The sequence below is a fragment of the Pristiophorus japonicus genome, chromosome 8 (genome assembly GCF_044704955.1).
Source record: "Pristiophorus japonicus isolate sPriJap1 chromosome 8, sPriJap1.hap1, whole genome shotgun sequence".
NCBI lineage: Eukaryota > Metazoa > Chordata > Chondrichthyes > Pristiophoridae > Pristiophorus > Pristiophorus japonicus.
The window spans coordinates 210590288-210617303 of NC_091984.1; the positions used below are offsets into that span (position 1 = coordinate 210590288).

The window sequence follows — 27016 nt, forward strand, 5'->3', positions numbered from 1 at the left end:
AATTTTCTCTTTAATTTTAGCTTCTTTATAGAAATAGGAAATTTTGTTTTGGTGATGTTGAGAATTAAGCTTCAAGAAACCTTCTTGTATAAGTTAACCAACATATCTCATCTACTATTGGGATCAGTGTAATAATTATCAGGACATTTTTCCAAGACTGTTTTCAAGTCTATCATTATATTACAACTTATGAAGCTGAGATATTTTACTGCAACTTTTAAAGTGATCATTTAAGGTTGGTGTAAACCTGCTCATGTTCAAAGGCACGAAAAATGTTTGCGTGCAATTATGATGTGATTGGCTGGTGTTATGAGAAAGCTGTGCAACACAAAAATAGTACAATATAAATGTGAACCTCTGCTATAATGTCAGGTTTCATTTAAAAACATCTCCTTGTTATAAGGAAGCTTGTTATAATGGGCTCAAGTTTCAGATCGAGTTGCTCCTATTTTTTTGGAGCAACTAGTTTAGTATGGAGTATCTTAGAAATCACAATTCTCGGCATTTAGTTTGCTGCAGTTCTAGTTAGTTAGAATAGTTTCATTTTAGTACAGTTTTGTTTCCAAAAGGGGGCGTTACCAGTCACTTACACCTGTTTTGCAAGTTCAGACAGCAAAAAGTTACTCCAAACTAACTTAGAACGGAGTAAGTGTCAATTTTTGTATGCTCAGAAAAACCTTGCCTATACTTTATAAATTAGGCGCAGGGAATGAGAGATGGCGGGGGGAAGGGAAGTTAGAGGGAAGTTAGGGGATTTTACAAACATTAAACACTTCACTTTTACCAATAAAGAGCCATCATCAATAATAACTGATAAATAAATCAATAAATCAACCAATAAATCAATCAAAATAAAATTTAAAAAAATTAAAAATCAATCAATAAATAAAAAATTTAAAGTTTCTACTCACCTACTGCAGCACTGGGAGCCCTCCAACAGCCTGCTGAAGAGGAAGGCTGGATGGTATCTGGTACGGCCATTTCTATAAATTGAGAACCTGCAGTCAATGATTCATTTGCAGCTCTATTTGTCCTTCGCTTTTTGTTCCTTCTCCTTTTTCTCACGTTCAGATTTTGCTTCTTCTGCCTCGTGTCGCTTAATCAAAACCTCCAATTCCTTCTGCTTCAGCACCTTTATGCGCGTTTTCCCGTTTTCTCTGGTTAGCGTTGCAATTTCCACCTTTTTGGCCGATAGTTTGCTGATGTGCATAGTCTTATTCAACACTTTAACTGCCAATGCAAGTGCTGACTGCAAAGTCATATCTCCTTCTTTGAAGTCTAGTTTCAACATAGATACTGCAGCGGCGCTGTTATTCCCGATGCAGGTGGCCTTCTACCCCCCGTAGTTTCCACTGGGGTCACTCTGATACAACTGGTAGCCATAGTGCTATGTAGAGCAGTGAAACACCAAAAGGACGCTTCCCTCCGAACTGTGTGTAAGCCTGCTTGATATCACAGAGTGTTGTGACCAACTGCTCACATGGCCCGCCACCGAGGAGGAGTTCGGGCGGGGCCCGCCCCCGATGAGATGCCGGTCGGGCGGGCCCCGCCGCCGAGGAGTTAAGGGCAGTCAGGCCACTCGGCCCGGGATAGGGGCGACGTCCCTTCGGCCAGGGATAGGGTCGTCGCCTGGAGACAGGACGCGCTGGGAGGGCCAGAAGCTACTGCGCGCGCACGCAGCTGCCGGCGCTCTTTTTGGCACAGGGCTGTAGCTCCGCCCCCAGCAGCTCCTGCTGTGCTGCGCTGAGCTGCAAACGGGCCTACAGATATCGGAGAATCGCGAGGTAAGTATTTGGTGTTTTTTCAGTTCTAGAAATTAGGCGGGCCTCTCCGAGGTGCGCCGTTCTACCGGGGATCCGAAACTTGGACACTATACAATGTCGTATAAATTCATCTCAACCCTTTATAACTTCATTCTTCTGCTGTCACTGACAGAAATGTGCTGCACACAACCATTCAGTGATATAGAATATATTTGAGTAATGATCAGTGTGCTACTAACATAATAAAGGAGAGCTGTATTGAAAACCACCCATTTGCTCCTCCAAAATGCAAATAGATGATTGTAGAATAATGTAAGTTGCATATAAGGAAACCAATTCCAATGAATTTTAAGGTACTACATTTGTTTACAATTCTAATACATCTGAAACTGTTTGTAATAATTGCAAGCATAATTGGCATTTACCAGTTAGGGGAACAATATTCAGGTCTTAAGCCCATGAAGATCAGGATCTAGAAGAGCAGGAAGAGGCTGATCCAAACTCAGCTCAATAAAACTGCCCAAAGATGGAGGAGTTGATGCATAATAAAAATGTCTGTTCCAACTTGGGGAATCTCCAGGATAGTGCTCTCCCTGTTCTCTTCCCAACCCAATTTTCTCCCTCTCTCTATCCTCTCATGAAAGCAGTGATTCATGTCGAGGTAGGGTTCTACAAACGTGAACTCAACAACACATCACCTGTTGTACTTGCCATGGGTGAATGACTATTTTCTGACTGATAAAATAGGGAACGTCCAATTTCCAGTGAAAGACACTTAGACAGATTTCCTTTGCATTCTTTTGGGTCATAGTGAAAGTAGCACAGTAGAGACAAAAATATTAGAAACATTCAGAATGTAGCTGGGAAGGCTAGTGTACTAGCAGGACGAGTTTCAATGGTCTGAATGGCATTTTTCCATCCTTTTGTGCTCATGTACTTAAATCCCTCCCTTCCCCCTTCCCCACTTGCCCAGAATATTTCTCTTCCTATTTGTAGCAGCCACAGGGGCGGAGAGGAGGAATTGCAGTTGGAGGCTTCCTTCATATGAATGCCTCCGACCCGAAAAAAAATCTACAAAAGTACCTGGTGGTCCTGGAGGAACGTAGAGATTCTGGTCAGATGCTTAGATTCGCTGCGCAGCACACGGGGAGATAACTTTGAGGTACATACGTACAAGCTGGAGTCACGTGGGCCTGGGCTGGGCTCTGTTTGTACGGACTCCCATTACTATCAATGAGATAAATTCAAACACCGAAACACAGCATGATAAATAAAACACCTCACATATTTAAAATTAATTGAAATTAAATGTAATTAAATGTTTTAAAAAATATATTTTTTTTGGAACTTTTTTTAATGTGTTTTAATAGTGTTAATGGACAGGGTTTTTTAAATATAAAAGAGTATTTAAATTTAATTTTTAGACGTTTTAGAACTCTTACACTGGTAAAAGTAAGCTATGCGCTTGCTTTTTACTAGGCGTAAAAGTTTGAAGGACATTCATTGGGCATGAGTTGGGCCTGCACGAATGTCCTTCTCCTGGGGATACGGAGGATCAGTCAAGGGAAATCTTGACCGATCGGAAAAGCCGGTCTTCAACACATGCGCATCGCGCCCCGAAAACCTGATTTTGCGAGGCCTCACCGGGACCATGCGCACTTCATACGGACCCAGCAAGGCCGGAATTTTCGGCTAATTATTTCTGAATGCTTTTGCCCAGCGTATTTCCACATTCCTGGCATAGAGATTGGTTCATATATTTGGATGATATTAAAAATGTAAAATTACAGTCTCTTACAGTGATGTGACAAATGACTTTGAATAACATTTGCAGCATTAAATTTGTATCACTGCTAATCGTTAGTCTATTTTAAAAAAAAGTAATACTAAAATTTCATTAATCTCCCAAGAAGCTATGTAAACTTTAATGAGTATAAAGTATGGTAGATTTTGCAAAGGAAACGCAATACAGAAAGTGTGGGAGTTCCACTTATCCTTTGCGTTCTCCTAATTGCAGATGTAGCAGCGTATTTCTAGGACATGAATGGCAACTTTCCATCCTATAGAGCTGCATTCATTTTTAAAATCTTTCTTTTACTAGTAAACCAAATCAAATGAAAATGAGATTTTGATTAGTTTATACCAGCTTGTACTTTTTTCTCGACTAATCTCATAATCCATGGCAACTAAAGGGGGTATTGTTAATTTAATGCACAAGTTGGGATACTTATGGATCGGATCTGGTCGGGTGCGTGTTTTGCACTCCGCTGATGAGCATCTGATCCGAAAGTTTCCCTCCGGTGGGTGAGGTTAAAATTACTTCCCGAAGTTCAATCAACTAGTTAACAGAAAATACTAATAATGTTTTAAAATATTGTTTGAGGTTTACGGTACAAATTAGAATAACTATCCAACCATTACCTTTTGGGTTTCCTTTCTTAAGAACATAAGAACACAAGAACATAAGAATTAGGTGCAGGGGTAGGCCATACTGCCCCTCAAGCCTGCTCCGCCGTTCAGTAAGAGCATGGCTGATCTTTGACCTCAACTCCACTTTCCCGCCTGATCTCCATATCCCTTGATTCCCCTAGAATCCACAAATCTAGCTATCCCAGCCTTGAATATACTCAACGATTGAGCATCCGCAGCCCTCTGGGGTAGAGCATTCCAAAGATTCACAGCACCTTGAGTGAAGGCATTTCTCCTCATCTCAGTCCTAAATGGTCAATCCCTTATCCTGAGACTGTGACCTCTAGTTCTAGACTCTCCAGCCAGGGAAAAAAGCCTCTCAGCATCTACCCTGACCATTCCTCTCAGAATCTTCAATCAGATTTCTTCTCTTGTATTTCTTTATAAATGTCATAATTTCCAGTGAAAATGAAAAGAATATCATTGTGATTTCCTGATGAACTGAGTAGTCTGGACATGGCAAAAGGAGAGGCTCTCATTCTGTATACTGTATCCTTATTCTGAACCCGGTGAATCGAGCTGTAAATTGATACTTACTCAATTCTCGGTATTTCTTGGGCAGAATTTCTCTCCTTTCCATGCCCCCTCAATCGATTATCTTTTTCACATTAGAGGCCTGTTTCGGGGTTGGACGTGGAATCATATTTGCCTGGTTGTTGTAGATATTCCCCCAGAAATGTTTAGCCCACTGGTGTCAGTTGCTTTGCATACTTTCATCCTTGCATGTGTTTCTACACTTACGAAATACATAAAGAGTTTATTTAAAAGCTCAGCATGCAGCTATTTGGCATCTCTCAGATCAGATTTGTAACAAATGTATTAATTCTACATGATCCGTGTGGGACCCACATCAAGACCTAAAGAGAGAACATATGAAGGGTAGTTCTCTGATCATACACTCCCAGCGAGGAGCGACACTCAACAGGAGTGCAGATAGAAAAATCGGGGTTACGGTGTTCTAACCCTGTCTCTGTTCTGCATTCCCTTCAAGTGCGGCACTCCACTGGGAATTAAGATTACGCAATGACCCCTGTTGTTCTCCCTAGTTATATACAGTCCACAATGATCGGTGACATTAACATTCCTAATTTCCTCAGAAATGTGTCAGTTTTGTTAAAAATGTAATACAAACAGATAATATATAGAAATTAACTCCATTACGTTTGGAACTAAGGGGTGGATTTTCCTCACAGAATAGTATCCAGGCACTGGTTGCCAGAATGTACTGGCCTGCCGCCCATTAATTGGCGTATAATGTGGGAAAGAGTGAGGTTATCCACTTTGGCAGGATAACTAAAAAAGCAAATTATTATTTAAATGGAGAGAGATTACAAAATGTTGCAGTACATTTGTGCATGAAACACAAAAAGTTAGTATGCAGGTGCAGCAAGTAATCTGGAAGGCAAACGAATGTTGGCCTTTATTGCAAGGGGGGTGGAGTATAAAAGCAGGGAAGTCCTTCTACAACTGTACAGGGTATTAATGAGGCCACACCTAGAGTACTGTGTACAGTTTTGGTCTCCATATTTAAGGAAGGATATACTTGCATTGGAGGCAGTTCAGAGAAGGTTCACTAGGTTGATGCCTGAGCTGAAGGGGTTGACTTATGAAGAAAAGTTGAGCAGGTTGGGCCTATACTCATTGGAGTTTAGAAGAATGAGAGGTGATCTTATTGAAATATATAAGATACTGAGGGGCTCGACAAGGTAGATGCAGAGAGGATGTGTCCACTTGTGGGGAATCTAGAACGAGGGGGCATAGTTTGAGAATAATGGATCACCCATTTAGAACTGAGATGAGGAGGAATTTATTTTCTCAGAGGGTCGTAAATCTGTAGAATTCTCTGCCCCAGAGAGCTGTGGCGGCTGGGACATTGAATATATTTAAGGCGGAGATAGACGGATTTTTGAGTGATAAGGGAATAAAGGGTTATGGGGAGCGGGCAGTGAAGTGGAGCTGAGTCCATGATCAGATCTGCCATGATATTAAATGGCGGAGGAGGCTCGAGAGGTCAAATGGCCTATTCCTGCTCCTACTTCTTATGTTCTCAGTCCTACTAGAGTCCCAGTTGAATTTGAGGACTAGGCCTCATTTCCACTGGGCCGATGGATTGTGGCCACAAACCGAGTGTACCAGGGAAGCCCGCCGGGTCTGGGCTGAAGTATCAGGTGACTGGGCCGAGCCAGAAGAAGATAGATTCCTGGGGGTGAGGGGCGTGCACAATTTCTGGGCAGGGGTTGGTGGGGGTGGGGTGGGGTAGGGGGAAGAGTCCGAGGTCTCTTGCTCCTCCCTGCCGTACAAAAATGAAGAGATATTAGTTACCTTTCTGGTCCTCTTGGGTTGCACCGGCACTTGATGCTGGTCAGAGTTTGCACGGTGTATGCTCCGGCCAGATCAGGCCAAAAATGGCAATTGGAATCTTATTGGCGTCATAGGAACTCGATCGTCATTTTAAATGGGACTACAGCTGGCTGGGGGGGGTGGGGGGGGGGGGGCGCTCCAACTGTCCAGCAGCACGCCCCGGTGAGCATTGCCACGGTAACGGGACGGTAGGTTAATTGCTCACCATTTTCAGGCACGACCACCTCATTTCCACCAGACAGAGGGGTTAAGATTCAATCCTAAATGTCGTCTTCAACTTTTCTGCCAGTCATATCACCTGGTGTTGGTTTTCATTGAAAGCAAAAGGTGGTACAGAATTGGCAAAAGGCCTCATGTCTACACCCCATATGTAATTTAACTTCACAGGAAATAACAAAATGTGTGATAGAAATCAAAGCAGCTGCAAAATGTCTGAGTTTTAGCAGAGGTCTGCACACCAAGGGTTAGCAATGCACTTCGATTTTGTGAAGTTGTGAGATGAGTGCAACAGGGAGAAAGTACAATGTACAATTGGCCTTTGATTGGCCCAGGTACAATTCCACTTTTGTTGTTAACGATGAAGATGACCGTATAACTCAGCCGCCCCTCTGAGACAGATACATTTTTTTCTCGTCGCCAATGTTATTGACTTTTTCCAGTACTGCAACCCCAATATGTGCTATAAAACCCCTTACTGGCCATAAGTGTTATCTAGTCGGAAGCATTTAAGCAGAACAAAGCCCAGCATGTTACCCTCAGTCAGAACTTATTAGGTGAGGCGTCTCCCACCATAACTTTCATGGGAGACCAGTGGAACCTCAAGGGGAATGGTGTAAACAGCTGTTTCCAGACGTTCGTATCATTTCTCTGGGAGCTCCTCTGGGAGGTTCACTGATCTGCCATTGAAGTTACAGCTGGGGATATGGGGACCAAATCTCCCCAGGAGTTGCTCCGTTTTTTTTGGAGCAACTTGATTTTTCTGGAGTATCTTTTTTAGTTGCAATTCTGGCCATTTAATTTGCGCCAGTGTAAGTGAGTTAGTTAGGTTTTTTTTTTCGTTCAGTTTTTTTTTTCCCAAAAGAGGGCATTACCAGCCACATACACTTGTTTTGGGTGTTTGGCCAGCAAATAGTTGCTCCAAACTAACTTAATCCAGCGTATGTTGCCACTTCTGTCCACACAGAAAAACCTTACCTAGAGTTAAGGAATCGGCGCAAGTAACTACATTTAAAGCACCACCAAGCACCAAACAAAGCACAAAAAGTAACAAGCATTCAATAAAAAATAAAGAACTGAAGTAAATAATTAAATTAACAAGTAAAGAACTGAAGTAAATCCTACCTTCAACTAAACTCGGCAGTGGCTGGCCGTGCGGGAGTCCCTTCGGCTGGGATAGGGTAGGGAGAAAGCGGCTGCCACCCCACCGACTTTCAACCCTTTTCGGGCGGTAATTTTTTCCCTTTTTGCACATTTTTTGGGTTTTTGATCAGGCTTTAAAAACGGCAGCCTGAAACCTGGCAGAGGCATGGGGCTTTGGCTCCTTCGCGTGAGGAACCACAGACGACTCCATTTAGCCCCGAAAGGTGTTCGGAGATCGGCCGACACGCCCGAGTTCAGCCCTGGGGTCATAGGTCGTCGGCAGAAAGCTATTTTGTCGGCGCCGGCCGGCATCTCCAGCACAACACACACACCACTGTCCTCAAGACCAACCCGGGTGGGCTAGTACAGGCGGACGGACAGGGGGCGGGTGCACGAGTGCATTTAGAGCCCGGGCTCGGCTCACAATGTTCTAGAGACCCAATTCAGAGAGAGAGAGAGAGAGAGAGAGCGATAGAGGGACAGGCAACACCGGAGTGAGAGAGAGAGAGAGATAGAAAGGCTGGAAGCAGCGGCTGGGCAGTGCGGAGTGCCGGAGGATAAAAGCAGGCAGCAGCGACGGCGGCGAGACGTACGGGGACTGACTTGGGCGCACGCTCAGCGGTCGGCAAGTGTGTAAGAGCCAGGCGGGCCACGTGTGGAAGGACACGGAGGTCCAGCGCAACACACGGCACTGCAGAGACTCTTTGGCAAACCACCACCCAACCAAACGAACGCAAAGCCAGCCCAGCATGGCAAGCGACGTCGCTACACGACAAGCTATCCTTGGTCCAAACCACTAGGCTGCAACCAAAGACGATCAACCTCTCGCCCTCTCTCTCGCCCCGATCAAAACTCAGTTGTCCCAACCTGTTTCTTGCAGCGTTTTCAGCGGCCGGCCTGGGCTAGGAGCGGGACACATTCTGCAGGCATCATCATCACAATCATGGGAAGGAGCTACTGCACATGCGCGACCGCTCTACTGCACATGCGTGCAGTTGTTGGCACTGTTTTCGGCACAGGGCTGTAGCTCCGCGCCCCGCTCCACGAGGAGCGCCGCGCCAGAACCCGGGACACATAGCAGAACGGTCAGAATCGTGAGTACGTTTTTTGGCGCCGTTTCCAGCGCACAAAGTTGCCGCACCTCGGGAGAGTGCCCCGGAAAAAGGGGTTGGGGAAATTTGGGCCCTTGGGGCGCGCCGGCAGAATTTTTGTTCTTACTTCGAGGGCTCAGCACCAGAGCAAATCTTTTGTAATGTGGCAGGTTTCCAGCAATCTACGTTTTGACTAACAAAATGGGGAATATCCTCTGAAAGGAAGAAATACTTGCCTTTATATAACGCTTTTCATGGCCTCGGGACATTCCAAAGCGCTTTACAGCCACGGAAGTACATTTGAAGTGTAGTCACTGTTATAATGTAGGAAACGCAGCCAATTTGCACAGCAAGCTCCCACAAATATCAATGTGATAATAACTAGATAATCTGTTTTTGTGATGTCGACTGAGGGATAAACATTGGCCAGGACACCAGGGATAACCTCACTGCTCTTCTTCAAAATAGTGTCATGGGATATTTTATGTCCTGAAAGGCCTCGGTGTAACGTCTCATCCGAAAGACGGCATCTCTGACAGTGCAGTGCTCCCTCAGCACTGCACTGGGCAAATTTATCAAGTCCTCTTTCTGAGGGAAGCATTTTTCTCTCGTTCAATCTCCCACCAAGAATACTCTCCTTCTTCACTATCAGCCACAACATTACTTGTAACTGTTTGTTTGTGGCCCATCTGCTTCTATACTCCCAACGTACCGAGTTTCTTTGGGCACCCCGTCATAGTCATCCATTGCTGATTGTATTTTAAATAAACTGTTTGGTTTTTGATTGTAATACAGCTTTTTCAACATCTATTAATATAACCCATTCAGTTGCAGTTTTGTACTTGTAGATACTAACAGAAATGGAGGTCGCTATTTAAATAAGTTCTACAGTCCTTTGCCTTTCAGTTGTTTATTCCCCATTTTTTTTATTTTGAGGATTTTCCTCCTCCTGTACCATTCACTGGCAAAGAAACCAATCTGTAGCCAGGATTTTGCCAGTTGCACTCCGCACCAATGAACTGCTGTGCAAGAGAATCAAGAATTGTTTGCTCACCACTTTTCCCTTCTTTTCCTTGTATGGAAGTACCTGGTACCTGCTTTGTACCTTTTCCTGACATAAATCAGCCAGGATTGGGAACTTGCAAGGAGGATTCCAAATTTGACTTTCCAATGACGTGCAGTTTTATTTTAGTTTAGCATGAAATATAGATTTCCTTTTGATTAAATATAACCTTGTCATGTTTTAAAGGGAAGTTATTTGTACAAAAATAGACATTTGCAGGTTTCTTCTTGAGGGTCAAAACGTAAAGCACAACCAACGAGCACAGCAATTTGGCAGGAAATACAACATCCGTTGGTCTTCCCAAAGCAAATTACAGATTCTGTCAGTTGGTGTACAGTAAGGGGTTTTAATTGTGTAATGTCTTCATAGCAGATTTTGCAATGTCAGGCAAATGGTAACCCTATTTGCAATAATTACAATATTACCATTTGATATCTCTTGGCTGTTAATTATCATCTTGAAATCTCCGTGGTTTATTTTGCACTGTTTTCAATCTAGAAAAAAATTATATACACTTTGTCGTAGGATCAAGCAGGCCAACAGTTTCTGTTTACATTTGGCCTTTTGAGGATTCATCGATAAATTATATTGAAGTAATTGTGAAATGGGAATCACATCTCGTTCATTGTTATGTTTTGAAGATCTTTTGATGAATTAGTCTGACAGCTACTCCTTGATGCGCAGATCACGAAACAGTTACCCACCCTAACAACAACAACTTGCACTTATATAGTGCCTTTCACATAGTAAAGCATCCCAAGGAACTTCACAGGAGCGTAATCAGAAAAAATTGACATTGAGCCAAAGAAGGAGATATTGGGACAGATGGCCGAAAGCCTGGTCAATGAGGTAGATTTTAAGGAGGAAAGAGATGGGGAGAGGCAGAGAGGTTTAGGGAGGGAATCGCAGGGCTTGGGGCCTAGACAGCTGAAAACACAGCTGCCAATGTTGGGACGAAGGAGGTGGGGTGTGTACCAGAGGCCAGAGTTGGAGGAGCGCAGAGACCTTGAAGGGTTGTAGATTTAAAGGAGAGTACAGAGATAGGGAGCGGTGATTTGTGTCAGCTGTGGCTCAGTGGGAAGCACACTCACCTCTGAGTCAGTAGATTGTGGGTTCAAGTTCTATGCCAGGGACTTGAGCGCATAAAAAAAAAATCTAGGCCGACACTCCAGTGCAGTGCTGAGGGAGCGCTGCGCTGTCAGAGGTGCTGTCTTTTGGATGACAAAGCATAACAAAGAAAACAGATTATCTGCTCATTATCTCATTGCTGTTTGTAGGATCTTGCTGTAAGCAAATTGGCTGCTGTGTTTCCTACATTACAACAGTGACTATATTTCATTGGCTGTAAAACTCTTTGAGACCTCCGGTGATCGTGAAAGGCGCTATATAAATGCAAGCCGTTCTTTCTTTCTTTGATTTGAACACAAGGAACAGAAGAAACATTGCATGTGGCTCTCCAGAGCATTGGTCCGTTGCCTGGTGAGCTGCAGGGATGGTCGTCAGTTGGCAATACCTTCCCTGTGGCACTTGAGATGTAGCTCTCGGTTTCTATACCATTGGCAGCTTCCAGGATCGAGTGGAGACATCACAGGAATGAACTACTATTTAGTCACAGAACCCGTTAAGCAGATGGCTAATGAGCTGCTTGACCATGTCTACATCCGTTCTCGCATGGGGCGCTATGTCACATTCCAAAGGCACCAGTGCTTGTGCCAACTTGTATATTTTCCTCGGGTTCTGAGAATAAGCAATTATACCCAAGATGTGCATAAATTAAAAAGGTTGGCACTTTTATGTGCAGACGATGTGTGAATCCTGATTGAGTGTTCGGTACATTCATGCCTATTTCTTCAGGAATCCCCATGCTTCATAACATTCTCTGGCAATCCAACACTCCCGAGCAATTATGGTCAGGGTGTGGGGGAGGGGAGGGGGGGAGGGGCGGAGAGCCCGGGACACACAAGGTTTCCTTGTGGAATACTCCTGCTCCTCCTAGCCCACAAGGAAACCTTTTACTTAAGAAAAATTGCTTACCGACTCTGCCCTCTTCTGGGCTGGCTGCTCCTTGGCGGCCGGTGTCCCTGGCAAGGCTGGCGTCGAACACGCGGCACAAAATAAACTTAACTTCTGCGTCTGAATGATGTCATCAGACCCCAACTTTTGCCTCTCGGTGAGGCCCTTGCCTGCCGGGGTGGGGGAGTAGGACCTGGCACACTGTTAGCACACCTGTTAGCACGGCCCGTGGAGCAAAGCCAGCAACAAGGTGGTGAGTCGCATCTTGCCGCAATTTTAACTCCTTGCCTGCCCCATTATCAGGCGCAGGGGGTTTAAATCGTGGCTAATTCTCCACTCCAACATGATTCTATTCTAATGATTCTACCTTGATAGGGATAGGATTCTACTGCTGTTCTTCCTGTTGTTGCACCCCCCCACCCCACAAAAGCAGAAACAAAACCTACCTGGAGAACACTAGACACTGGTTTGTGACTGCGATGTAAGTGTCATTGCTGGTGATGTGTTTTTTAAAACTGCTGACTTGCCGAGTTCTGTACTATCTTAATCAGACACAGTAAAGTAGAACCTCAAGGAACCTGCCGATAGCACATCAATCCCAATTGCACTGAGTAATGTCATGGACATCTATGTAATAATGAACTTAATGGCAGAAAAGGGAAATTTTTCACGGTCTGATACCTTCAAATCAATAGTCTAGATTGGCGCATAAAATTGCTTACTACAGTGACTGAAGACAGCCGATGAAGAGAGTTAGTAGATTACTCATATAGAATGCTATTTGGCCAATTCTCAAATTACATGATGCCAATGATCTGCTATACTCAATTTTATTTTTTGCTAAAAACCCATAAACATTGGAATAGTTTGTACATAGAATGGTTTGAACCGCAGCTGGACTTGTGAAGATGCAAAATTGACCCCAACCCACTGAGACTAGGGGAGAGGATAACAACAGCCAGGTTCGCCACCACTCATCACTATTAAGTGACCCACAATGGAAAGCTGTTAAACTAGTAATGAGCAACTTTTGGTGGCCTGTAGAAACTTACTTTAGCTTATTACTTTAAAGGAAGAAAGACTTGCATATAATTAATGCCTTTCACATCAGGACGTCCCAAAGCGCTTTACAGCCAATGAAATACTTTTGAAGTATAATCACTGTTGTTATGTAGATAAATGCAGCAGCCAACTTGCGCACAGCAAGGTCCTGTAAACAGCAATGAGATAATGACCAGATAAACTGTTTTGGTGATATTGTTAAGGGATAAATATTGGCTAGGACTCCGGACAGAACTCCCCTGCTCTTCTTCGAATAGTGCCATCGGATCTTCTATGTCTAACTAAAAGGGCAGACAGGGCCTCGGTTTAACATCTTATCCAAAAGACAGCACCTGCGACAGTGCAGCCCCCCCTCAGTATTTCACTGGAGTGTCAGTCTCGCTTATGTGCTCAAGTCTCTGAAGTCAGACTCACAAACATCTTGACTCTCCTTTGGCCTCTCTTCTGAGCCAAGACTGACAAAAAGCTATAAAGTTCTGTATGGAACATTTGTCAACACATCTGCTATTTCATGAAGCTAGATAAATATTTTCAGCATGCACATTAAGAAGTTGAACAAGTTGTCTCTTTACTCAAGGTACAGAACCTTTCTATTAGATTAATAAAGTTCCAATTCCTAAGTCATTCAAAGAGATGATCCTTTTTCTCCCTTAATACCAATGTGCATTTTGTGTAAAACATGTCAAATGTTCAGGTTAATGAACAGCATATTTCTCTTGATTGTTTTTACTTGCAAAATTCTGTGTAATAATAAGAAAACAACACAACTGATTAGCTGTGAACAAATTCAGTGACAATACTATGAGCTGGAGTTGCACCATGTGCATGTAATAAATGTGAGCTGGTGGCACACTTCCTTATAAAAAGAGATGGCTCACTTGGGATTAGGATTGCATTCTTTGGCATGCTTGTGAATCTTGGATGCTTCCGAGCAGATTAACTTTTTTTGCGACTTCTTGGCAAAGGATGTGACTTGTGACTTTAGTTTCCAATAAAAATGATCTTCAAAGCTGAGCTGGACTTTATTACTCCTTTGTATATTTTTTTAATTTAACATCTGAAATTGCACAAACATGCTGCTAAAAATAACGACAGCTAAAAGATTGGATTTAATAATTTACTGGAAACACCGATGTTTTATATCTGCACTGCTACACTAGTTCGGCCGGTGTGCTGTGGCAAATATCCAGATCTGCTGTGTTGTGTTTGTTGAAGTACAGGGTACCACGTTTTTACATTGAGCTTTAGGGAGGAATGTCTATACGTTAAATTGATTTCATCTGTAGTAAGAATGCCGGTGGACAAACTAGTCCAACTATCTGTGGGTAGCATGAGATGGAAAGAGATATTCGCATATGCATCTGTTTGACATGAGATTGACAGTTCGTTTCATATTTCTGCAGATAATTAATGTCGTGGACCCAAGTTAATAAATAAAAGCAGGGAGTACTTTTACATGATAGAACTGAAGCAGTAAATTAAACTGGTCTATCTTGTCTGTGCATTGCTATTTTTTAAGACGCGAAAACCTGTTCAGGCAAACGCTGTGCATGAGCTGATGGAGTGGTTGACTGCATTGAACAACTTGTGTGCTAGCGTGTAGCCTCATGAACAGATTCCTTCGCTGTGGTTCCTCATGCAGGTAGCTCACTCTTTCAGTCAGGCACTGCAGCAAAGTTTGGGGTGAAGGATAGAGAGCAAATTTGAGGAAAAGTCATTCTACATTGCAGTGTGTGCTTTATAGTAGCTGGTTCAATAATGAAGTAGACAAAAGTTTCCAGAGACATTGCTTATCCAATTCTTCAGTGGAGGATTAATATACGACTGAAGAAATGAGAGAATTTAGGAATTAAAAAGGGAACATTTTTTAAAATTCTGATGCACTATTGCTGCTGATCGATTGTACATTCCACTGGGCTCCACCTTTCGATCCTAAGATAACACCGATGAACTGCAACACTTGTGTGGTATGTGTGGAATATTGTAAGTTTGTTCCCTTAGGTGTTTTCAACGCACCCCACATTACAATAGTTCTAGACCTGGTAGTAATTACTGTACTGAACAGATGAATGAGTCACTAACAAATACCTCGGTCTCGACTGCTAATGCTTTTATTAGAAACATAGAAAATAGGTGCACGAGTAGGCCATTCGGCCCTTCGAGCCTGCACCGCCATTCAATATCATAGCTGATCATTCCCTCACTATCCCTTTCCTGCTTTCTCTCCATACCCCTTGATCCCTTTAGCTGTAAGGGCCATATCTAACTCCCTCTTGAATATATCCAATGATCTGGCATCAACAACTCTCTGCGGCAGGGAATTCCACAGGTTAACAACTCTGAGTGAAGAAGTTTCTCCTCATCTCAGTCCTAAATGGCCTACCCCTTATCGTAAGACTATGTCCCCTGGTTCTGGACTTCCCCAACATCGGGAACATTCTTCCCGCATCTAACTGGTCCAGTCCCGTCAGAATCTTATACATTTCTATGAGATTCCCTCTCATCCTTCTAAACTCCAGTGAATAAAGGCCCAGTTGATCCAGTCTCTCCTCATATGATAGTCCAGCCATCCCTGGAATTAGTCTGGTGAACCTTTGCTGCACTCCCTCAATAGCAAGAACATCCTTCCTCAGATTAGGAGACCAAAACTGAACACAGTATTCCAGGTGAGGCCTCACTAAGGCCCTGTACAACTGCAGTAAGACCTCCCTGCTCCTATACTCAAATCCCCTAGCTATGAAGGCCAATATACCATTTGCCTTCTTCACCGCCTGCTGTACCTGCATGCCAGCCTTAAATGACTGATGAACCATGACACCCAGGTCTCGTTGCACCTTCCCTTTTCCTAATCTGCCGCCATTCAGGTAATATTCTGCCTTTGTGTTTTTGCCCCCAAAATGGATAGCCTCACATTTATCCACATTATACTGCATCTGCCATGCATTTGCCTACTCACCTAACCTGTTCAAGTCACCCTGCAACCTCTTAGCGTCCCCCTCACTGCTCACACCGCCACCCAGTTTAGTGTCATCTGCAAACTTGGAGATATTACACTCAATTCCTTCATCCAAATCGTTAATGTATATTGTAAAGAGCTGGGGTCCCAGCACTGAGCCCTGCGGCACTCCACTAGTCACTGCCTGCCATTCTGAAAAGGACCCGTTTATCCCGACTCTGTGCTTCCTGTCTGCCAACCAGTTCTCTATCCACGTCAGCACATTACCCTCAATACCATGTGCTTTGATTTTGCACACCAATCTCTTGTGCGGGACCTTGTCAAAAGCCTTTTGAAAGTCTAAATACACCACATCCACTGGTTCTCCCTTGTCCACTCTGCTAGTTACATCCTCAAAAAATTCCAGAAGATTTGTCAAGCATGATTTCCCTTTCATAAATCCATGCTGACTTGGACCGATCCTGTCACTGCTTTCCAAATGCGCTGCTATTTCAACCTTAATGATTGATTCCAACATTTTTCCCACTACTGATGTCAGGCTAACTGGTCTATAATTACCCGTTTTCTCTCTCCCTCCTTTTTTAAAAAGTGGTGTTACATTAGCTACCCTCCAGTCCATAGGAACTGATCTAGAGTCGATAGACTGTTGGAAAATGATCACCAATGTATCCACTATTTCTAGGGCCACTTCCTTAAGTACTGTGGGATGCAGACTATCAGGCCCCGGGGACTTATCGGCCTTCAATCCCATCAATTTCCCTAACACAATTTCCCGCCTAATAAGATATCCTTCAGTTCCTCCTTCTCACTAGACCCACTGTCCCCTAGTACGTTCAGAAGGTTATTTGTGTCTTCCTTCGTGAAGACAGAACCAAAGTATTTGTTCAATTGGTCTGCCATTTCTTTGTTCCCCATTATAAATTCACCTGAATCTGACATGCAAGGGACCTACGTTTGTCTTCACTAATCTTTTTCTCTTCACATATTTATAGAAGCTTTTGCAGTCAGTTTTTATGTTCCCTGCAAGCTTCCTCTCGTACTCTATTTTCCCCCTTTTAATTAAAGCCTTAGTCCTCCTCTGTTGAATTCTAAATTTCTCCCAGTCCTCAGGTTTGTTACTTTTTCTAGCCAATTTATATGCCTCTTCCTTGGTTTTAACACTATCCTTAATTTCCCTTGTTAGCCACGGTTGAGCCACCTTCCCCGTTTTATTTTTACTCCAGACAGGGATGTACATTTGCTAAAGTTCATCCATGTGATCTTTAAATGTTTGACATTGCCTATCCACCATCAACCCTTTAAGTATCACTCGCCAGTCTATTCTAGCCAATTCACGCCTCATACTGTCGAAGTTACCTTTCCTTAAGTTCAGCACCCTAGTTTCCGAATTAACTGTGTCACTCTCCATCTTAATAAAGAATTCTACCATATTATGGTCACTCTTCCCCAAGGGGCCTCGCACAACAAGATTGCTAATTAGTCCCTTCTCATTACACATCACCCAGTCTAGGATGGCCAGCTCTCTAGTTGGTTCCTCGAAATATTGTTCTATAAAACCATTCCTAATACATTCCAGGAAATCCTCCTCCACCGCATTGCTACCAGTTTGGTTAGCCCAATCAATATGTAGATTAAAATCACCCACGCTAACTGCTGTACCTTTATTGCACACATCCCTTATTTCTTGTTTAATGCTGTCCCCAACCTCACTACTACTGTTTGGTGGTTTGTACACAACTCCCACTAGCGTTTTCTGCCCCTTGGTATTCCGCAGCTCCACCCATACCGATTCCACATCATCCAGGATAAAGTCCCTCCTTACTATTGCATTAATTTCCTCTTTAACCAGCAATGCCACCCTGCCTTCTTTTCCTCTCTGCCTATCCTTCCTAAATGTTGAATACCCCTGGATGTTGAGTTCCCAACCTTGGTTACCCTGGAGCCATGTCTCCGAGATGCCAATTACATCATATCCGTTAACTGCTGTCTGCGCAGATAATTCGGCCACCTTATTCCGAATACTCCTCACATTGAGGCACAGAGCCTTCAGACTTGTCTTTTTAACACACTTTGCCCCTTTAGAATTTTGCTGTAATGTGACCCTTTTTGTTTTTTGCCTTGGGTTTCTCAGCCCTCCACTTTTACTATTCTCCTTTCTATCTTTTGCTTCTGACTCCATTTTATTTCCCTCTGTCTCCCTGCATAGGATCCAATCCCCTGCCATGTTAATTTAACTCCCCCCCCACCTCCCAACAGCACTAGCAAACACTCCCCCTAGGACATTGGTTCCGGTCCTGCCCAGGTGCAGACCGTCCGGTTTGTACTGGTCCCACCTCCCCCAGAACCGGTTCCAATATCCCAGGAATTTGAATCCCTCCCTTTTGCACCACTCCTCAAGCCACGTATTCATCTGGGCTATCCTGCGATTCCTACTCTGACCCGCACGTGGCACTGGTAGCAATCCTAAGATTACTACTTTTGAGGTCCAACTTTTTAATTTAGCTCCTAGCTCCCTAAATTCGTCTCGTAGGACCTCATCCTGTTTTTTACCTATATTGTTGGTACCTCAGTGCAGGGGAACCAGTGGATGTGGTGTATTTGGACTTCCAGAAGACATTTGACAAGGTGCCACATAAAAGGTTACTGCACAAGATAAAAGTTCACGGGGTTGGGGGTAATATATTAGCATGGATAGAGGATTGGCTAACTAACAGAAAACAGAGAGCCGGGATAAATGGTTCAGTCTCTGGTTGGCAACCAGTAACTAGTGGGGTGCCGCAGGGATCAGTGTTGGGACCCCAACTATGTACAATCTATATTAACGACTTGGAAGAAGGGACCGAGTGTAATGTAGCCAAGTTTGCTGATGATACAAAGATGGAAGGCAAAGCAATGTGTAAGGAGGACACAAAAAATTTGCAAAAGGACATAGACAGGCTAAGTGAGTGGGCAATAATTTGGCAGATGGAATATAATGTTGGAAAGTGTCAGGTCATGCATTTTGGCAGAAAAAAATCAAAGAGCAAGTTATTTAAATGGAGAATGATTGCCAAGTGCCACAGTACAGCGGGACCTGAGGGTGCTTGTGCATGAAACGCAAAAGGATAGTATGCAGGTTTTAACCAATAAGGGAATTAAGGGTTATGGGGAGTGGGCGGGTAAGTGGAGCTGAGTCCACGGCCAGATCAGCCATGATCTTGTTGAATGGCGGAGCAGACTCGAGGGGCTAGATGGCCTACTCCTGTTCCTAATTCTTTTGTTCTTATGTTCTTATGTAGGTACAGCAAGTGATCAGGAAGACCAATGGTATCTTGGCCTTTATTGCAAAGGGGATGGAGTATAAAAGTAGGGAAGTCTTGCTACAGCTATATAAGGTATTGGTGAGGCCACACCTGGAATACTGCATGCAGTTTTGGTTGGTTTCCATATTTACGAAAGGATATATTTGCTTTGGAGGCAGTTCAGAGAAGGTTCACTAGGTTGATTCCGGGGATGAGGGGGTTGACTTATGAAGATAGGTTGAGTAGGTTGGGCCTCTACTCATTGGAATTCAGAAGAATGAGAGGTGATCTTATCGAAATGTATAAGATTATGAGGGGGCTTGACAAGGTGGATGCAGAGAGGATGTTTCCACTGATGGGGGAGACTAGAACTAGAGGGCATAATCTTAGAATAAGGGGCCGCCCATTTAAAACCGAAATGAGGAGAAATTTCTTCTCTCAGAAGGTTGTAAACCTGTGGAATTCACTGCCTCAGAGAGCTGTGGAAGCTGGGACATTGAATAAATTTAAGACAGAAATAGACAGTTTCTTAAACGATAAGGAGATAAGGAGTTATGGGGAGCGGGCGGGGAAGTGGAGCTGAGTCCATGATCAGATCAGCCATGATCTTATTGAATGGCAGAGCAGGCTCGAGGGGCCGTATGGCCTACTCCTGTTCCTATTTCTTATGCTCTTATGTTCTTATGTAACACAGCAAAACTACAAGTAAACAGTGACAATGTAGTACAATCCAATACCCTGGCATGTCTAAACCGCCCCTATTGCGAAGTACCCAACGTCTAACTCCTCTGCTCGGATCCACAGTGTCCCCCCGAATCTGTACCGACCGGCTGGGCATACCCCTATGGTCCTTGCAGAAAAACCTCCCCACTAAAACCTTTACTAAGGCTTGCTTGGGAGAACACACCACACCTCCTCACACAATAGCTGTGATGTTAAAGATGTGTGGGTAGGGATGATGCTCACCGATTCATTGGCTTACTCGCTGCTTCTCCTGGTGAAAACGTGTCTCTTCTGGTTCCATACTGGTTTCTTCTCTCTGTCCCAGATGGAATGCGCGGTCCTTGTAGGGGTGAAGCAAGTGAGAGCAGAGAGCGAGATGTGGTCCCCTTTTATATCCTCCGTTCGTTTGTCTTTTCTGGCCGAATAAAGTTTGTCCTTGTTTCGAGGCTTCCTGTTTTGAGTCCAGTGATGGTGTTTCGCTTCCAACCAGTCTGGGGCTTAATGGCTTTCTATTGTTCTGGTTTCCTGCTCTCGGGATTATCTCATCCTGGTAATGGTTTGATCACTGATCAGTTCATATCTGATCTAACTCTGACAAGTTCACATTCCTTAACAATGGAACCTCTTTGCCCATTATTTGTGATGAGTTGCCTTATTCTGGCCGTTGTAACTTCCCAGACCATCCCCACCCATCAGGTGTGGATTTCGAGTACAACATGGGCCCCTCCCACAAACAGGCTTCCAGTTTTTTTCTGCATTGAGAAATATTAAAATGCAATGTCCAGATAATGTCCAACAATCCTTGAGCAGTCGATGCCTACAATATTTAAAGTCTGAGAAGTGGTTTTCCTTTCATCCTTGTACTACCTTAAAATGTAAGCTAAACAATAAATATTTCCACAGCAGCCACACTATCGCTCAGCTCCAGAGCTTATTACAGCCTTGGTCCAAACATGGACAAAAGAGCTGAATTCCAGAGGTGCGTGAGAGTGACTGCCCTTAATATGAAGGCAGCACTTGACCGAGTGTGACATCAAGGAACCCTAGTGGGAATCTCGCCACTGACTAGTGTCATACCTAGCACAAAGGAAGGTGGTTGTGGTTGTTACATAGAAACATAGAAAATAAGTGCAGGAGCAGGCCATTCGACCCTTCGAGCCTGTACCACCATTCAATATGATCATGGCTGATCATGCAACTTCAGTATCCATTCCTGCTTTCTCTTCATACCCCTTGATCCCTTTAGCCGTAAGGGCCACATCTAACTGTCTTTTGAATCTATCTAATCAACTGGCCTCAACAACTTTCTGTGGTAGAGAACTCCATGGGTTCACAATTCTCTGAGTGAAGAAGTTTCTCCTCATCTCGGTCCTAAATGGCTTACCCCTTATCCTTAGACTGTGACCCCTGATTCTGGACTTCCCCCCCAACATCGGGAACATTCTTCCTACATCTAACTTATCCAATCCCGTCAGAATTTTATATGTTTCTATGATGGAGGCCAATCACCTCAACCCCAGGATAGCACTGCAGGAGTTCCTCAGGGCAGTGTCCTAGGCCCAACCATCTTCAGCTGTTTCATCAATGACCTTCACCATAAGGTCAGAAGTGGGGATGTTTCCTGATGCTTGCACTGTGTGCAGTTCCATTTGCAAGTCTTCAGATAATGGAGCAGTCTGTGCTTGCATGCAGCAAGACCTGGAAAACATTCAGGCTTGGGCTGATAAGTAGCAAGGAACATTTGAGCCACACAAGTGCCAGGAAATGATGATCTTCAACAAGAGAGAGTCTAACCACCTCCCCTTGACATTCAATGGCATTGCCATCATTGAATCCCCCACCAGCATCATCCTGGGGGGCCATCATTGACCAGAAACTTAACTGGCCCAGCCACATAAATACTGTGGCTGCAAGAGCGAGTCAGAGAGTGGTTATCTGCAGCGAGTAACTCACTGCCTGACTCCCCAAAGCCTTTCCACCATCTACAAGGCATGTCTGGAGTGTGATGGAATACTCTCCATTTGCCTGGATGAGTGCAGCTCCAACAACACTCAAGAAGCTCGACACCATCCAGGATAAAGCAGTCTGCTTGATCAGCACTCCATCCACCACCTTAAACATTCATTCCTTCCAACTCTGGCACATGTGTCTGCAGTGTCTACCATCTACAAGCTGCACTACAGCAAGACTTCTTTGATAGCAACTCCCAAATACGCGACCTTTACCACCTCGAAGGACAAGGGCAGCGGGCGCATGGGAACACTACTACTACCACCAAGTTCCCCTCCAAATCACACACCATCCTGATTTGGAAATAGATCACCGTTCCTTCATTGTCACTTGGTCAAAATCCTGGCACACCCTCCCTAACAGCATTGTGGGAGTATCTTCACCACATGGTCTATAGCGGTTCAAGAAGGTGGCTCACCACCACTTTCTCGAGAGCAATTAGGGATGGGCAATAAATGCTGGCCTTACCAGTGACGCCCACATCCCATAAATGAAAAAAATAAGCCCTAAGGTTGAAATAGTCCCTTACAACAACAACTAGTTTTATTTATAAAGCACACTTAATGAAGAAAAAACATTCCAAGGTGCTTCTGAGACATAAGCGTAAAATGAATACTGATCCAAAGAAGGTGATATTAGGAGGGATGACCAAAAGCTTGGACGACAATGTGAGTTTTAAGGCAGTTCCTAAAGGAGGAGAGGAAGGTGGAGATGTTTAGGGAGGGAATTACAGAGGTTGGGGCCTGGGTAATTGAAGTCACGGTCACCAATGTGGGGCGATGAGAGGAGGGATTAAGGTCAGAGTCTGAGAGAATTTGGGAGGTGGGGGAGTGGTCGTAGGGCTGGAGGTGTGAAGGAACTTTAAATTTAAGGTGGTGGGCGCCAACAGCCAATGTAGTTCAGCGATGACTGGATAATGGGTGAGTGGGACTTGGTGCAGGATAGGATAGGTTGATCAAGCTTTATGGCATGTGTAGTACAGAGGGGAGAATTGGAATAGTCAAGTCTGGAGGTGACAAAGGGATGGACTAGGGTTTCAGCAGCTGATGGGCTGAGACAAGGACGGAGGCAGCGATGTTCCAGAGGCCCGAGGCTCACCTGAAATTGGGCTTTGGGCCTCATTTCAATAATTTGGGAGCCTTCAGAGGCAGCTCGCCCATTACCACCGGATCAATTTTGGCCCTTGCTTCGCAAGCAGCGGCCCTCTGGTAACTCCTGTGGTTGGGGGAGTGGGAAGATCAGGATAAGGGGCCGATTATGGATGGCAGCGGTCCTCGGGGGTGCTATGGACCTGGGAGGAGCACTGCTGGTCCTCTTGGCTCCGATCGCATTTTGAAAAAAATAAATTTTTTGGTGGTGGCCTTATGCTCGGCTGCATCCATGCTAGAATAACCTGAGTGGGGCAGAGCAGAGGGGTCCTAACCTGGGTGTTAAGCCTCCATTAACATAACTAATGATGCCAGAAAAATGGCCCGATTTACTATTGGGTGGGACATCTTTCAGGTATCCTTGGACCGCATGACTACAGAGGGAACCCTGAACAAAAAATGGAAATATGGAAATCAGGTCTTTTGATAACTCAGTGAGTAAATGCATTCAGTAGTATTGAGCTGTACAGAGTACGGAGATTCTAAGTTTGATCCTAGGCTTGTTCTGAATTGGCTGACTTTAGCTTCGGGGGTTATGGGGATCACCGCAATTGGTCTCCCAACATCTCTAGATTAAAGACAACAAAAATCAGTCTGTGTACCTGTTCGTAATCAATGTTGAAATACTCCTGCAATGAAAAATTGTCTTATAAATTTTCTACGTTACAATAGTGACTATGCTTCAGAAGTACTTCGTTGCCTGTACAAATGTCCTGAGGTCATGAAAGGTGCTATATAAAATGCAAGTCCTTTCTTTTTACATTTTGCACTATTAACTGGGATGAAGGATCTGCATTATTTTTTCATTCTGTAATGTGCTCTCATTATTTTATCACCATTTTAGATTTTGAAATTCAAAGTTCCTGTGTAATATGCATTTAACATGGAATCGTGAAGTCAACCTATACATTTTATAAAACAACTTTTACCAATATACCGTTGCCATACCTTTTTTCTCCATGCTATTGGCCACCAATTTTCCACTCCCTTATCCTCTCCTAAAGGTGTTCACTCTTCACTGCACTTCTACAGGCATCTTCCAGTATCTCGTTCAAAAGGCCATCTTTATATATCTTTATATGTGGCCCTTGATGGCTATTCCATTGTGGTGACATCACAGGGGAACGATAGCATCGTGCTAATATGACTGATAATGCTGTTAATGATCATGAGTTCAAATCCAACATGGCAGCTGGGAAATTTAAATGCAATTAATTAAATTTAAAATAAATCTGGAATAAAAAGCTAGTATCAGTAATGGTGACCACGAAATTACCGGATTGTCGTAAAATCCCATTTGGCTCACTAATGTCCTTCAGGGAAGGAAATCTGCCATCCTTACCCGGTCTGGACTAAATGTGACTCCAGACCCACAGCAATGTGGTTGACTCTTAACTGTCCTCTGAAATGGCCTAGCAAGTCACTCAGTTGTATAAGGTTTCTCACCACCACCTTCTCAAGGGCAATTAGGGATAGGCAATTAAATGCTGGTCTTGCCAGCGATGCCCACATCCCATGAACGGATAAATACATTTCCCTTAGGATCTCTTCGTTTTGGCGTGGCCTAACCCAAGGGGGGCGGAGCCTTGATCTGCGCCAAAAAGATCAGGCTGCCATGGTAACCTGTGAGTCTCCTACCTGCCGGTGAGTTCTCCCGCCCCTAGCCCTGGCCGAGTGGCCTCCCGGTCCGCTCCCCCACCCCTAGCCCAGGCCAAGTGGTCTCCTCTTTCCCGGTCAAAGGCTTCCCCCCATCCTTCTCCCTCCCCCCACCTCCTCTCCCTTCTCCCTCCCCCCACCTCCTCTCCCTTCTCCCTCCCCCCACCTCCTCTCCCTTCTCCCTCCCCCCACCTCCTCTTCCCTCCCCAACCTCCTCTTCCCTCCCCAACCTCTCTCTCCCCCTCTCTCTTATTTTTCCTGCTGCTGCTGTCCGGGCATCTGCTGCACTTACCTGTGCCGATTTCCTTACCTGTGCCGATTTCCTTACCTGTGCCGATTTCCTTAACTGTGCCGATTTCCTTAACTGTGCCGATTTCCTTAACTGCGCCGATTTCCTTAACTGTCCGCAACGGTTTTCTCGCGTGGCCACATACGCTGGCCTAAGTAGAAATGGAGTAACTATTAGCTGGCCAAAGTTGCCTAAATGGCTATAACTAGCGTAGGTGGCTGGTAACGCCCCCTTTTGAGGAAAAATACAACTAACCTAAAAAAACGTAACTAAGTGAGTTACGCTGGTGCAAATTGATTGGGGAAACTGGGGATTTTTAAGTTAGGCCAGAAAAAGCAGCCTACCCCAAAATAAAACAGAGCAACTCCTGGGGAAAATTGAGCCCATAGAAGTTTACAGCACGGAAGAAGGCCATTTTGGCTCATCGTGTCCGCGCCAGCAAACAAGAAGCAATCCAGCCTAATCCCACTTTCCAGCCTGCGGGTTACGACACGTCAGGTGCACATCCAAGTACTTTTTAAATGTGATGAGGGTTTCTGCCTCTACCACCCTTTCCGGCAATGAGTTCCAGACCCCCACCACCCTCTGCGTGAAGAAATTTCCCCTCAAATCCCCTCTAAACCTTCTACCAATTACTTTAAATTTATGCCCCCTGGTTGTATCTTATTCATTTCTCACCATGAGTTAGAGAAATATAAAGCTTCATGGCAACACTATTGCTCCAAGCACTGGCATCTGCTAGACTACGTCATCGTCCGAGTGAGGGAACGCAAAGACGTGCGCATCACCCGCGCCATGACTGGAGCTGACGACTGCTGGATGGACCACCGCCAAATTCGCTCTGTCATCACTATCAACATTGCCCCAAAACAGCGATGACAACAGAAATAATGCCGCAGGAAAATCAATGCTGGTGCACTCAAAGATCCTGCTAAGAAAGCCCTATTCAGTCAGTGCCTCGCTACCAACCTGATGACTCCCAGTGTCCCAGAGATGCAGAGTGACCACAGTGCCTGGTCTGCCCTCAAGGCTTCCATAATCAGCACCTGCAAAGAGACGGTCGGTCACTCGACCAGGAAACACCAAGATTGGTTCGACGAGAATGACCGGGAGATCCAGGAGCTAATATGCTGCACACGCAAGGCATTCTTGGACATATAAGAACATAAGAACATAAGAATTAGGAACAGGGGTAAGCCATCTAGCCCCTCGAGCCTGCTCCGCCATTCAACAAGATCATGGCTGATCTGGCCGTGGACTCAGCTCCACTTACCCGCCCGCTCCCCGTAACCCTTAATTCCCTTATTGGTTAAAAATCTATCTATCTGTGACTTGAATACATTCAATGAGCTAGCCTCAACTGCTTCCTTGGGCAGAGAATTCCACAGATTCACAACCCTCTAGAAGAAATTCCTTCTCAACTCGGTTTTAAATTGGCTCCCCCGTATTTTGAGGCTGTGCCCCCTAGTTCTAGTCTCCCCGACCAGTGGAAACAACACCTCTGCCTCTATCTTGCCTATCCCTTTCATTATTTTAAATGTTTCTATAAGATCCCCCCTCATCCTTCTGAACTCCAACGAGTAAAACCCAGTCTACTCAATCTATCATCATAAGGTAACCCCCTCATCTCCAGAATCCGCCTAGTGAATCATCTCTATACCCCCTCCAAAGCTAGTATATCCTTCCTTCAGTAAGGTGACCAAAACTGCACGCAGTACTCCAGGTGCGGCCTCACCAATACCCTATACAGTTGCAGCAGGACCTCCCTGCTT

At 44.6% G+C, this 27016-nt stretch overlaps 1 protein-coding gene and 1 pseudogene across 1 annotated transcript in view; one reads left to right on the forward strand and one right to left on the reverse strand.

The window, feature by feature from the left end:
• The window catches only part of emid1 (EMI domain containing 1), a 398814-nt gene that overhangs the window by 282596 nt on the left and 89202 nt on the right, over nucleotides 1-27016 (forward strand). The gene's annotated exons all lie outside the window — the stretch shown is intronic.
• On the reverse strand, nucleotides 1025-1481 carry LOC139268354 (proteasome subunit alpha type-4 pseudogene; annotated as a pseudogene).